Below are 15,713 nucleotides of genomic sequence, written 5' to 3' on the forward strand. Positions count from 1 at the left end.
CATCTATGATGTTCATTTATCTCAGAAGTAGGTTCTGAAATTCAGTGGGGCTTATGTACTCTTTCCACCTCCTCAGAACAACAGTGTATATGCTGTAGAAGTGAATTTATTTATATTTAAAAAGTGTATTCCACCTCTCCACACTTACAAGACCATTAACAATCATCGTAGCAAAAGTGCAGTTATACTGAGACAATAACAATCATTGCAGTCATCTTCTATCACTCTGCAAACAGCATAACAACTCACAACAGCTTTTACAAAGACAGTACAATTTTTTTAAAAGACTGTCCAAAAGCACCTGTGAATAAAACATGAACTGTTGCTACATACACAGCTTACCACAGATTTTCCCAGTGGTGAAACCTTGCATTTTGGAAACATTTCTGTTAAATAATTCTGGACACTTCACTGCTGAAAACATATTTCTGATGGTGGCGGGATGTCATCCATGACACAGAAGAACAACCCTGCCCCCCTTTTTTTTCTTTTATGCAAGCGTTCTAGCATTACTGCACAGTTATATTTTGAAGAGGCAATCAAAAAATGTCTCAGCTTCCATTTCTACTATTGAGAACTACCAACCCAAAATAAAAGCCAAAACTCCTAGAGCGGGCGCCATTACCTGAAGCAACAGAAACATTTAGCCTTCACACACAAAGAATCACATTTTTGATCCTATACCCAGGGATTCAGCAGGTTCGCACCACTTCGGCAGAACCGGTTGTTAAATTATTTTAATCCCACCACTGCCTATGCCCTCTCCCCCTATTTACTTTGGAAATGTGTTTAAATTTTGTTAAGGTTAACTCAGTAAGAGTTCTCCACTTGAGCCAAGACAAGCACCTCATACAAAATGCAGTTTGTTACTTAGATATGCAGTGTGATAAACTGAAGCACAGTTAGGTAACTGAATGGATGCTTCACATTTCCTTCTGATGACAGGAAGCATGTGATAGATGGAGTACAACACCTGCCCTAAGAAAGGGAGAGCAGGGTAGGAACCTTTGTGGTGAGGCAACTGAACCCAGGGAGGACTTCACCTAGACTGTATCTTGTATTTCTCAATCTTCCTCTGGTTCACTTAGCTTGACAGAGTAAACTCATTAGGAAGTAAAATGCCATAATGCTGAGTGTTTTGTGCTTGATAATATCTTGGAAGCAGCTGACAATATTAAAAGTAGTTTGCTACATGAAGCTTCTTTTAGGCTACTTTGGTTAACATTTGATGGTCACTAGTATGGAAGATAGAACAGGCAAAAGATGAATGCGCATTCCACCCAACAGTTTTTCAACACAAAAAAAGTATGACTGAGAAAGTATTCAAAGCTATGATAGGAAATATCTGGACACAGTTTTAAATACATTTTGGACATAAAAGTTTGTTTTGATGGTTTGCCTTATCCAGTACAAGGAAAAGCCAAGATATAGGTTTCTAGAAGAACCGTCTTCCCCCATACATTCATGACTAGGAATTAAGATCACAGTGAGGGATGCTTCTGACTGTCCCATCACCAAAGGACCTCATTTAGCAATACATAAGACCAGTACTTCTCGATGGCAGCCCCATAATTATGGAACAACCTCTCTGAAAGGTGTACCTGGTCTCTTACTTCTGATCTTTTGGAGGCAGTTAGTTTCATTTAAGACTGCATTTGATTAATTTGGTGGCAGTCTTAAACTATGTTTTAAATTCTGATTTTTATTGTTGTTAGTTTATTTATATTATATTTATATTGTAAGCCACCTTGAGTTGCGTAAAGTGGAAAGGTGGCTAATAAATGTGTTAAATAAAAAATTTAACTTTGCAGCAAACACATCAGCCAAGCTAACACATCTGGTTTGCTGTAATTACTCATGAGTCAAGCTTCAGATAGACTTATCTTTCCTTCACCATTTGTTGCCCAATTTGGGCATTGTGCCATGCAGCAGCTGTGGAAGATGAGCATCTTTTCCTTCAGTCTTGTGGCCATTTTAGCACCTACACAGTAGTAGAAATCAGTTTTCCTTCAGGGACATGGGTGGGTTGGGTAATTAAAGAGCACAAAGCATTACATTTTTTTCCTCTTTGTACCTGTGCAACAGGAAGCATCACTTAAATGATCATTACCTGCCTGCTGTTGGTGGCATCCATCCTGAGTACAAAATTTGTCACTGGTTCATGGAAAAATTCTAAAGGTGCCCACAGAGTCAAAAAGTTTGGGAACCACTGTCCTAAGATGATGGAAGAAGAAACATGGTAATAGGACAGAGTCAGTGGAAAGAAATAGAAACTGGACTTAAATGTCCAATAATGGCAGAAAAAGAGGCTTCATTAGTTGTAAGCAGTGGCGGAGCTACAAGGGAGTAGGGGGCGCCATACACCGGGCGCATACCTGGGGGCAGAAAAGTGGAAACTCCTTAGCCCCGAGGTACTTGGCAACCCTATGCATAAATGAAGCAAATTAAATCTTTTTATATGTTCAAGGAATTCCTGGGGAAAGGATGGGGCAATCAGTCATTTAAGCTGTCGCCAGCATTCTATCTATATAGCCCAGAAATACTGCAAGTTCTTATAATTTGGGTTATCTTTCATTAAATGTTGTGGGCTTGAAATTTTAGCCAATATTCTTTGTTCATGCACATATTCTTTATTTTAGCACATAACATTCTTTATGTATTCTGATTTTATCCAGATGCATGTTGTGTGTCATTTTAAAAACTGTATTCTGCACTTGGAATGGGGAGGATGGAAACGGAAAATAAGTACACAGATCAATAAATAGAAAATATTGCATTAATAGAAAATATTGCATAAAAAAAATATTGCAATAAATAGAAAAACATCTTTGAGACTCAAAGATCAACTTACATAAACCTAGGCTGCCCTCCCACCCATGAAGTCATTCACAGGTTCCTGGTCTCGGCTGCATGTAAGTTGGCTCCACGCCAGCCAGGATCTCTTACAGCCCAAATTCCGCCCAGTGGAACGCCTCCAGTTGTCCGGTTCTATGGGGACTCTTAAGGAGTTCCATGCAGTAAGAGGAGCTGTTCCTACTGGCCTTTTGGAGTGACCCAGTCACATTGAGGTGCCCCAGGCCTTCTTAACACCAATGCACTCCATCACTGTGACTCACCATGCCTCCCTCTTATCGGGAGGGAGGATTTATACTGTTGGAAAGCTGACCACCTTACATCTTGGATTTTGCAATTAATTCTAATTTATATCTAAACTTGATCATTAAGTTTTAAATGTTATTAATTATACTATTTTAAATACAGTGGCCCCAGATTCGGGATAAAGGTAAAAAATCTAATAAAATAAATAAATAAATAAATAATTTCCTCCTCCATATAGTACAAGTCTGTACTATCTTCCCTTGTCTGACTCTAACATTTTTCCCATTCTGTTAGTAATCTCATATTCTTGCCACATTTTCCCTTAATTTCCTCTGATATTTCCCTTCTACAGATACAGCTGCATGACCTGAAATCTCCACATGCTCCTCCATCTTATTTTGCCTGCACTAAGGCAAATAATGAATTGCACTTTTAATGATGGCCAGGTCTTACATCAATCTTTAACTCTTTAATTATTTTGATTTAATTCCAATCCATCAGTTCTGGTCTGACTTTCTGGGGCAATAGAAAACAATTCCGCACCATCTTCTATAAGACGGTGCTCCAAATACTTGAAGATGGCTATCCTATCACTTTTCACTTTGGAAAACTCCTGGAAATTTGGGAGTAGTGCCTCAGAACCTCAGAGTTTCTGGAAGAGAGGAAGCTTGACAGGGATATGATGCCATAGAGTCCTAAGAAACTTCTATTTCCTCCAGGGGAACTGATCCTAGTAGTTAGAAGATCAGTTACAACTGTAGGAGAACTACAGGTTTCACTTTGAGACCAGCAATCATATGTGGCCTCTACAAAGATGGATAGGGTTAAGTTCCTGGTTCACCCTAATATTCCACCTCTCTTGGTTTCTCCCCCCCCCACCTCCACCTTTTGAGTGCTACATATTGCACTGTGTGTGTGTGTATTTTTAGAATGTTTTATCTTAACACTATTATGAAGACTGAAGCTGAGATTAAGCTTGGGAGAGCCATTCTTATCTCACCTCAGTCTCAGGTCCTTTTCCCTCCTAATGACTCCTGGTCAGCTGAGTTATAAAAAGTTCAAAACAAAGAAATAAAACATAAATGCGGTTAGAGAAATTGCTCAGCTGAGTACATTCTTACGGTTCTGGTGGGACCTCGTGCCAAGAGATGCTTCTCTTAGCTTGGTCCATGATAATGTAACCTAGGCATCTCTTACTCTCCAAGAAAACTTTCCCCCTTGCCATGCAGTCCCCTCAACATTTGAAGTGCCTTATCTGGGCATCTTCATGTCCTGGGTACATTCCTATGGCCTTTTGGTTTCCCCATCCGAGCGGATTAAAGATCATTTGATCAAAGCCCCTTTTTTACCATGTAGGTGTGACTCTGCTAGTTTTACAGTATTATTCCATCACAGTGACTGTGTGTGTGTAAAGTGCCATTAAGTTGCAGCTGATCTATAGTGAGCCCTGGAGGGGTTTTCGAGGTAAGTGAGAAGCAGAGGTGGTTTGCCATTGCCTGCTTCTGCAAACTTCCTTGGTGGTCTCCCATTCAGATACTGACTTTGCTTAGGGGCATTAGTTATTCTTCCTTAGTAAAGCTATCTGATTTCACTGTATTGCCAGTCTCTGTGTTTCCTCCAATTTTGCCGAGGAACTTTGTCACTTTGGATTGCTGGATTGGACAAATTCTTCTAAACTCCATGTAGTCATCAGCTCTGCGTCATCAGTTCATCAGTCATCAGCTCTTAGGAGTGAGAGAAAGCATCTGGAACCAAACTGGAATGTGTAATACGCTCCATTCACACAGTCTGACAAATGTGTGGTCTTTTTGACCACACACAATAATATATGACCATATGACGATTTTGGTGTAGTTTGCCTGCCTTGGCTTTATTTATCATCTTCTACAGTTTATTTCAAATGTAATAATGGCAACCTTCCACATAAATGTTAAAATATGGCTTGAATAAAATTTAGGAAACCTGGCATGAAGTATTTCATTCAAGGAAGGCTCTGGCGGGGGGGAGGGGTGCTTTCTCTCTCTCTAACACACGCATGCTTATGCTCCCACCCTGGACATCATGAACTTCAGCATGATATGAGTTCTTTGTGTTTCAGACTTGACTCTGAAAATAAAGTCTTTCATTTTAGTTAGGGAGAATGTAAGCAGTGCTAGCACTGTTCTCTGACTTGCTAAAGGGAAGAAAAAGGAAAAGTCAGCAATATTGTGTTGCTCTTCAGGGCAGTCAGATAATCATTTATTCAAATGTTAGAACATCAGAGATTCATGGCAGCTACTTTAATGTCATTAATATGATGACTGCTGCTAGTTGTCGTTGTTGTTTGTTTTGCATTTCTCCATATATGTTTTCTTAGTATCAGTCCTATCAGGTTGGCCAGCGGTATTCTGTGACTTGACTCACACAGAGAAGTGGGAGGCTGAGACAAAGTTTGTTGTGCCTTGCCTAAGGCCATCTCATGAGCTTCTTGTTCAGGTGATACTTGAGCTGGGGACACCTTACATTTTTAGCCAGTATGCAACACCAGCAGCAACACTCTTATCCAGACATCTTTTAGAGGCAAAGATGTAAGGTTTTGATTAATCTACCTCAGGACATTTTGCTGAGGAACTGGATAGCAAGATGAAGTTGTTCCAGTTTTTTTATAGTCTCCACAAAACTATAGTCAGCAATTACAGTAACAAAGTACATGTTGGATCCTGTTCGTTCCCTTCAGAAAACCAACCATCATACAACATTAATGGCATTTAGGAAAAAAAATACTTTGTATTCTACTGAGGATTTTTCTCAGGGGTGGCGTTTAACAATGAGCTGTGTGGGAAGTTATCTTGGTGTCATTCAGTTGCATTCTATGCCGACTATGAGAATAATATGGTCATAACACTGTTGTTGCATGGTTTCTACTGATTTCACATTATTTTCCCTCCTGAAGATTCAGACAGTGCATACCAGTTAGTCACTGACATGACAGAGAATTTCAGGAGCTTGTGGTCCAGGGAAGTGCTTTGCCTCTTTCATTTGGGGGCAGTATCATTTTTGGGATAAGTTAGAATATTGATAACTGCAGTAACAGTAATGTTGATATAGTAATTTAAAAGCTTTTACAGTTAGTAATCTTGAGGCTACTGGGTATGATGAGATCTGTGTCTTTAAGGTGAAGCTGATGGACAAAGTTAAGAGAACCAAGTGGCTAGCAGAGTTCCTCACACAAACTGAGCTACAGGCTGTGGGCTGTAAAGAGAAACACAAGGAGACCCCACTACAAGACCACTGTGCAAGGAAGAGCCTGAGGTAAGTGTCCCATGCATAATGGGCCAAGGACTAATTTTTTGTCTCTTTCTAACTATGGACCTACATCACAAACACTGAATCTCAAGTACACTTCCTTTCATCCCATCCTTATAAGCAGCTGTCTCTGAATGCTCAGCAATAAGCAATGGCATCTCTACAACTATCAGGACTAAATCTTATTCCACATTGCTGACTGTTTACTAAAACATAGGCCCTCACACTGTTGTCTTTTTAATTGATTAGAGGAAATGGCATTAGCATAGGGGACATCGTTAAAATGCTTTAATGAGTGCTTCAAAAAGAGACACAAATGATTGCATGATAATTATCATCCTACAATAAAATATTCCAACCAATCCCCCCACACACACACCTTCACATGTGTGCATGGTGTGATGAGCTCATGTAACCAGGAAACCAATGAGTAAAATCAATTAATACACTGTAATAACTGCTGAACCACAACAGCCAATGGGTGTGTGCAAATATCTCCTTGTAGCAGCTGACAATACTCATTATTCTTTTGGATGTCCTGGTTTACATAACAATTATTGAACACAAGGTGTTCCCATTTGGTAAGCTGCAGTGACCATTTCAATATCTATGGAGGAAGGTATCAGACCTTGGGTTCCACAAATGTAAAGCAAGACATGCTGAAAATTAATGCAGTTTGGAAACATAATCACTGTATTGTTTCAAGGCTAAAGCTAGTTTCATATTTACAGAAAATGTCACAAGTAGGCATAGCTATCATACAGAGAGTTTTAGGTTGCCAACAGAGCTGGAGGAAAATGTCCTGTTCTTTTAGAAACAGCTTAATGTGTACAAATGGTCAGCTGGAGTTTTTATGATAACAAATAACACTTTTCTCCAGTCCTGTTGGCAAACCTACACAGAATTAGGCAGTATGAGTTACACCTATATTTGTTTGTTTCGAGTATTAGCATATAGCTAAAGGTTCTCAAAGCAGTTCACAAAAATAATATCAGCTGAGAAACAAACATTGGATTGATAATGCTGGAATGCTTGAAGGATATCTGTGCACTGCAGAAGATGTTTTCTGAGCAGTGTTGTCTTGCTGGTCAGAAAATTTGGGAGGAAAAGAGAAGATGAACCTGCCGTTGATAGAATCAGAACTCATCCAACCATAACACAACTTCCATTTTTCAAGTGATGGGGGTGGGGAGAAGAGCCCATCCTCTTCCCCTTTGCCCATTCAACTTCAGGTGGCTCCAGGTCTTGAAGCCCATCAGCAGAGCACAAGGCAGGGGGGAGGGTGAGAAATAGGGGTGCATCAGGCATTCTAAACCATGAATAGTCATCAGCCACCAAAACTCTTCTCCCGTTGTGAGTGTTTCGAACTCAACCCAAGTCCCTTTCAGAAGTCTCGTGTGCCCAGAGCTTATGCAGGCTACTGTCAATGTGCAATCCTTGAAAGGGGGTGAACATGTGAAAGACAAGGAGTTGAAAGGTTCTGCAGTTGAAAAAATAGAGGAGAAGAAAGGAGATTAGCCAAACCAAGGAAGATTATCTGGGAGTCTATGTCTCCCACTCCATAGAACTTGACATCTCTGAACATCTCAGGAACCTTTAGCTTCCCCTCCTCTTCACTCACCATAGTCTCACCAAACTAACAGCAGCAGCTTCTGTCTTACCAAGGGATACAACTCATCTCTGAGGCCTGAAGTCTCCTTCTTCCTTGCCCCTAATGGGGGAAAGGAGTGTGCATGCTGTAGAACGAGTAATCTCTGTTGGGCAGCTGAGCCTCCCCCACCTCCTGCCACAGCCCCCTCTCTGTCTGCTGCCTAGGGTACCTGCCCCCTAGATCTGGCTCTGCTCACAGCCTTCTTAGGAGTATCTGTCTGGCTACTGCTGGAGGCAACAATTTTGCCAGGATCAGCAAAGATGGATTCAAAATCAATGGAGGAGTGGAGACCAACGCTGTAAACTGTTTTGGGTCAGCTTGGAGAGAATTGCTGGAGGTAAACAAATAAATTGATTCTGGAATGGCTGTGAGCATGGAAGTGTACATGCATAATAATTCTTCACAAGTATCCACTGAGGAATCTAACGCTGGGCATGGTTGATGCCATGAACAAATGTATCTTATTTCATATGAGTATTTATCAAAAATAAATGTGCACATTTCATTTTCTATTGTGCCGACAAGAAAAACAGAAGAAAAGTGACTTTTAAAAATTCACTAGATGTTTCAGCAGGTAGGAAAATATTAATTTCACAAGATCTTGAAGACTGCGAAAATAATCTTGAAAGTGTCATATTTAAAAATTATGTGACAACACTTAATTAAAGATATAAATATTTGTATTAATATTAATGAAGCATGAAAAGTTCCGTGGTGAAAAATTCTTTTCCAGCTAAAGTCACAGAGGTGATTTTATAACTTGATCATTCTGATTATGCTGAGTCCAGAGAATGGTGCTGTGCTTACCCTCCGGAGTATGTTCTCTGATCACAGATTAAGATACATTAAAATTGAACATATCCTGCAGTAGAAGAATAAGCCCTGGGAATGAACAATTTATAATAAAACAGCTCCTTTAAAAAAGAGAAAGTTTTTTTAAAATCTCACCCCTAGTATAGTAAAAGGAAGCATAAGTAAATTTATGCCTCTTGTAACAATTATTTCTTTGTATATTTTGTCCTTCCCCAAGGCTTTTCCTGTGCCAGTTACTATGAAGTTTGCTGGGCACTGGAAAGAAATAAATGTGAAAGGCAGAATAATATTTTTTTCTAGAGGATCCATAATTATATTTCAAGCAAGATATGTGAATAGCCACATAAGTGAAATAATGAGAACATCAGAACATGCAGAAGTCTTATCAACATAGCACTATTTTCATGTTCCTGTAGTAAGAGAGAGGGAAATACAACAAATGTATCCTGTTTAAACAGAACTTCTTAATTTTGAGTAATTGATTTTGTTACTGCTTGTTTTGAAATGCCATAAATGGCAAAACAGGTCATAGCAGCCTACCATTTGATCATAGGAAATATTCATCAGTCTCCCTAATTACTTTGACAATACACTATGTAAGAGTTAGAAATTTTTTAAAACATTTAAATCTGAAATTTCAGAAATTGGCAGTGAGCAGCAAAGACAGGTCTCTGGGGGAGGGGGAAACTATGTCTCCCACTGAACTGTGTGTTTTCTGAAATAATGCCAGTGGCACTGTACTGTAAAATATTATTTGACAAAGCAAAAAGTAACCTAAAAATGGTTCAAACTGCTCTGAAACAACTGAACAGCTCATCAAACCATTGGCTCCCTGCTCATGACTGGTGAACAGAATGTGTGTTGGAGCATCCTCAAGCAACACAAGAGGTGGTAAGTCCTATTTCATTCCTCTGTAGTTGCTGTAAGCTTGGATCAATCTAAGGCCTTTTACGCATGGATGTTCTCTCTTGCTTTCAGTGTACATTCCCACTGGGTTTTATTGTCTTTTAAGCAGATGTTTTCCCACTTCAGCACTGATCCTACTTTCAGCTGTGAAGAATGTCAAGGCTATGCTCAAAGCAAAAACTGGCTGTTCCTGGAACACCGCCAACAGTTATCCCACACACACACCTGCCTTTCCCTCCATTAAACAACAGCATCTACTTTCAGAAGGTACTTGCAGGGGAGTGTGAATATTTTAACAGTAACATGAAAAGCTTAAGTTTTCTATCAATAAACCTGAGATACCCCAAAGCAACCTCCCAAAGTGGAAGTTGCATGGCAACAAAGAAGGTAGCCAAGCAAAAATGGCAGATTGGAAGGGGACAGCTGAAAGGCAATGAGAGTATGTGTTTAGACCAAGTATCAAAGACTTAAATTTCCTATCACTACACAGCTGCGATAGACCATTCTTGTTGCGGGAGGGGAATGGCTCCTTTTACCACATCACAAATCACACCCGACTCCTGGATATGCAAAAATCACCTTTTGCAGATATGCAAAATAAAAACCCTGCAAGAGGAAGCAAAAAACCACAGGGAAAAACATTATGGTGCACAAAGAAAAATCACACTGAAGGAAATATTGTGAATTGACTGCTTGGTAATTAGTACATACATAAAGGGCCTAGGGCAGAATTCAGAGAAAGCACCTTCCTCACCAGCTGTCCTTGAATTCTGGGAAAGAGGTGCCATGGGAGGAGGGCGCTTGGAGCATCTCACTAGTTTGAGCTGTCTCTGCATGGTTAATACTAGAGAAACATGTTTTGAATATAGAGTTTGCAGGTTCATCTCCATTAAAAGGGTCTTTGGTAGGTAGACTGGGAGAAAGACCACTTCTGGAAATTTTGGAGAGTCTTTACATATAAACGACATTGGGCAAGATGACTCAATAATTTTACTCTGAATGTGGAAGCTTCCTATATTTCGGTTAGCATTTATTAAGCATAATGACATTATTTCTTGAAGTGCTTTACCTCTAATTCAAAAGCTGTATTCAGATGCAAAGTGCTTTACCTCTAATTCAAAAGCTGTATTCGGATTTGTTTGTACTCAGAAGGTGCTTGGTTTACTTAGGATTGTTTGCCTTCTTTGACCACTGTGTTTTTCTTGTCAGCAAACTAATTCTAAACTATTAGAGTTAGAATCACAGTTTCAGGACAAGAAATAAAGCCTAATTGGAACAGCTCCTGAACTCAGATTTCAACAACAGACTGTGATTAGAACAAAGACTACCTTAACAAAGTAATCTTCCATCTTTACACAAGTGGGGGGGGGGGGCAGGGGAGAAGTGGAAGGACCTAAATCTGGTTTCAATCACTTTTGATTCTTCTGCGGTGGTAGTTATATCTGATGTTTTTCTTTAATCTTTGCCTTAGAGGCATTGGAATTAGTGAGGGTGAGGACATGTACTAAATGAATGCAGAAGAGCTAGATTTGAGTCCAGCAGGATCTTAGAAACTACAAAATTTTGGGGATTCAAACTTTCAAGAATCAAAGCTCCCTTCATGAGATACAAATAGGAATAAACATCTCCATGTCATTATATGTCTGTCAGAAGGGCTATGGCAAAGAAAGGACGCAGAAGGAATAGTAACAATGCAAAATGTAACCAGCCTGATTAGAGCAAGTGAGAAATGCTGAGAGACAGAACCTTAAAAATCTGTAGTGAGATAAGAATACTATGTTCCTATTCAGCCCTGGCAGGAGCATTATTCTGAATTTGTGAATTAATACAAGTTCAGCAATTTTACATCTTCCACTTAAGTTTTCCTTTTTTTAGGATTGCCACTCTTACGTCAGCAATGGAATGTCTTGGAAGATTCTCCCACTGACTTTTGAGTGATGTAATTTTTTGTCAAATTTATGCCCATTTATTTCTTAGTGTAGGGCCCGATCTGTTTGCCCAGTGTATGGTGCAGAAGGTTATTGCTAAAACTTGATGGCATATATAATGTTAGACAAATAAATGGACCTGAGATAACAACCTCTTTGAAAATGGCAATCTACAATAGTTTGTCCATGTGGTAAACTGATCACTTTTTTCTTCTACATGCAGGAGCCTGGGCCAATGTGCTCACACATGCTCTCCATCCCTATGTGGTCAGTTAATGTATGGGAGAGGTTATCTATATAAGACTTATGAGAACGTGTATAATAATGCCTGTTTGAAGTGTGAGTATATGTGATTGTGTATGTGAATGATTGTGGGTGCAACAGTGGGAATCACTCTGTTTCTGAGTGTGAGAGAAATAGGGCTGAGGAAGGAAAAAGTTCCTCCAAGTTCATCCCCAAAGACTGCTCAGTATGCCTCTCCTCCTCCTCTCACAAAAGGTGAAGGAGCAGTCTGAGCACCAGCCCCCTATATCTTGCTGGCACCTACCTCAGAATCATCTGCAGGTGGTGTTTCAGCAGGGATGGAGGGAGAGAAAACTGTGCCCAGGGCACAACCTGCCAGTGTGCGCCCACACCCAATCCTCCCACATCCCGCCCCTGGGTGTTCTGCCCCCATGTGACGCCCCCCCTCCCTATTGCAGCTTTGCCACTGGGTTTCAGCCACAGCTTCAATGAAGATGGTCTTATGCAACCTCTTAATTGTACCCCATTAGACAGAAGAAGGATCAATAAAAGACTACTAGGAGGAGCCACAACCCTCCTCTCCATGCTATTCTTTGGCTTAGCTTTTCCCTCCAGGACCCCACAATACTTTCTGTCCATCTATCCTCCTGATCACTTGTGCTGTATTTTTCAAACCCACACAAATTACTTTTTAAATTGTACCCAGGCATGCCCCACCTTGTTCTGAGTAAATTGCACCATTGTCTCCAGCCTGGAACAAGATGCCCCTGGAATAACATAACTGAGATTACCTTGGATTAGTTCCAGTCTACTCACAGCAACAGAACACCATAAAGCTGAAGCAGCTTCATTATGAAGAAAAACTTTAAAAAATACAGTTCTAATGAAGGTTCAATGTGCATTAAAAAAAATCATTAACTTCCATATATTTACTGACAGTTTTTACAGCACAGATGTTAAATTCCTGAAGCAATGGAAGATACTATTCAAATTCAAATAGAATAATCCAGAATAGAAAAATTTGCAGAGAAACACAGCAGAGGCCAAAAAGAAATACCACAGGCAAGAAGGCGAGTGACACATATGACAATAACCTACATTTATAGGAAACTTAAGCCATTGATCTGTTGACCTACAACCAATGGAGAACCAGTCCCAGGAGAGCTTTTGGAAAGGTAAGCAAAACTTCCCCCACCCATTCCTTACAACTGTGAACAGTGAATTAATTAACAGGTTTGTTTGATGCCTGAAATGGAATGGCCTTGAGTTCATAATGGTCAGTGCAGGGAGAGCTGCTCTCATCAGTTGCTGACATCTGGTATTCATTGACCTGAGAGCAAAAGAAAAAAAACCTTTTTGGTTTGAAGAAAGCACCTATAGGAGAAGCCTACTTAAAAAAAAAGCTAATCTCTAGTTCTTTCTGAAAACCTGACTTCAATTTTTGGAAGATTAAAATGCTAGCTTGAAGCCCTGTTTTTTTTTTAAAAAAAAATATCTGTTTTCAATTGTTTTAAAGTCCAGGTCAGCTTAATTTTTTAAAAAATAAGCCCTACAATCCAGTTACTTGGAAAAAAAAGAATAACCTTCATTTGCATGGGGATGTGTGGAGACTCGTTCCATCAAAGACACTGACACATACTTGTTGGAAAAGAAATCGGCTGCAGCCCAAATTTATTAATATATAACAAAACTTTGAAGCTGGGCGAGCATAACAGAGCACATCTTGGCCCCCAGGCAGCAAACCGCTGACCTGGTTATAGGGCAGCCCCAGCTGACCCCTTAGGCCCTTCGGACAGAACCCCTGTCCGGCACATCCCCGAGGGAACCGAAACAGGAAGTTACTAGATGCCACATGGACGCAAACCCAATTTGTGACACCCCTCCCTGCCGGGTAGCGAGCTCTTGGCACGGCCCCAAGGCTTGTCTTCAAGAGCTCTATCGCCACCACGGACCTCATATGGAGGCCCCCATGGGAAGGTCCGGCATGCAAGCTACTGCCTTCCCAAAATAGGATGTGCTCTTATGCCCAAACCGCCACCGAGCTGTTAAACCAACAGCTCCCGCCCCAGCTTCAGCAGCCCAGAGTCACACAGCTCAGTGCGTGCCGCAAAGCCACTGCAACAGAGCACATCAGACGTCATTTTGTTCAGTGCGTGCCGTGAAGTCACTGCAACAGAGCAGCTCAGTTTCCCTCAGTGCATGCCGCAAAGCCATTGCAACAGAGCAGCTCAGTGCATGCTGTGAAGCCACTGCAACAGAGCATATCAGAGCATAACTGACATCATTTCACCAGATGTCCTGACGTCAATCTGATAAGTGTACTCTATCAGGCAAAGACAGCGCACCGAGCGCATAGGATATATCACTATGGGGAATAACATCCCCCCTATATCCTGTACAACCCGGGCTGCGGCCGACAAGCCTTAACCTTGGCTTTGTTTTCCCTGGTGGGAGCAACTACATCCCTCCAATTCCTCTGTTCCAATAAGCACGACTCGACAGCTTGGTCTGTGACGTCTTACGATGCAGCCAGCTCAGGTCAGGCTCCAGGAGGGATCCTTGCCGACGCAACCCCTTTATAGGCTGCTCAAGGCCCCTGTCACGTGCCGGCACCCGGCCACGTGACAGCCTCAATCGGCAGGCGGGGAAGGAGGCTTCCACTCGTTCCTCCCCCCTTGCAACGGCGCCTCCAGGCTGAAGTCTAATCAAGGCCTACTCATGTTGGAGAGTTGAATCCTAAACTGAGTAAGGTCCCGGGATTTTGAGATAAGTCTCAGAGAGAGAGAGAGAATAGGTGACAGAATCCCCCTGTGGAATCTGTGTAAAAGCTAAGAAGCAGTGGGGAGGGATTGAGGGAAAAACAAAATTGGATGAACTATCTCAGTCTGAGGATTACATCACCTGTTCTCTACTTCAGAGGCTTACATTAATATCTCAGGAACTTATTCAGATTTCTTTTACAGGTTGACACATGATCACATGCTGCAAGTTGTGCAGCCAACAGCATGTGTGTATGGGCAAACTTTGAGTCAATGATTTAATTTTTGGTGGGATATTGTACAATTAATCTTGAGGGCATACCTAATAAAATTATGTAAAAGAAACAAGGTTTATGTTTACATTGGGTTAATGTCATCTTTAAACATTCTGTTTCAGCATAGAACGGTTGCATCATGTTTATGTGATTGATGGGAGTTATAACTCTATTACTTATACATATTATCTTTCTATCCTTACTTATACATATTATTTTTCTATCCTTAGGTTACACATGCAACCTGCATTGACTTTTACAAAGATTCTGGTATTTATTTATTGTAGATACATCTATGCACTGAAACCAGCATTACCTTGGTGGTTTTTATTGTACAACCAATTTAGCTGTTTCGTGTGATTCCTCATGTGAATGAAATTTACCTTTTGTGGTTTATGGTTTTTAACTCTTTTAAAACACAATTGAAGTTAACAATGAATATATATTTGTATATTATTTATTATGGATCAGCCTTTGAGCTTCCTAGCCTGTTTTATGGGTTGAATATAATTCCATTAAGGTTGTTGTGTGTTTTTCGGAGGTGGGGGGATTGATTACTAAAACCTAACCAGAAATATTGTACAGGACCTCCTACAATTTTTTTTCAAAAAACCAACTGTGGAGTTGTGGAATATCTCCACAACTCCACAGAGTCAATCCCCCCATGAAACCACAACACAGAAAAAAACTTTAAAACTACTATAGAAAAACAACAGTAGAAGAAGCAAAAGAACACAAACATAAACTTTTAAAA

Source organism: Sphaerodactylus townsendi, linkage group LG04, assembly GCF_021028975.2.
Source record: "Sphaerodactylus townsendi isolate TG3544 linkage group LG04, MPM_Stown_v2.3, whole genome shotgun sequence".
Lineage (NCBI taxonomy): Eukaryota > Metazoa > Chordata > Lepidosauria > Squamata > Sphaerodactylidae > Sphaerodactylus > Sphaerodactylus townsendi.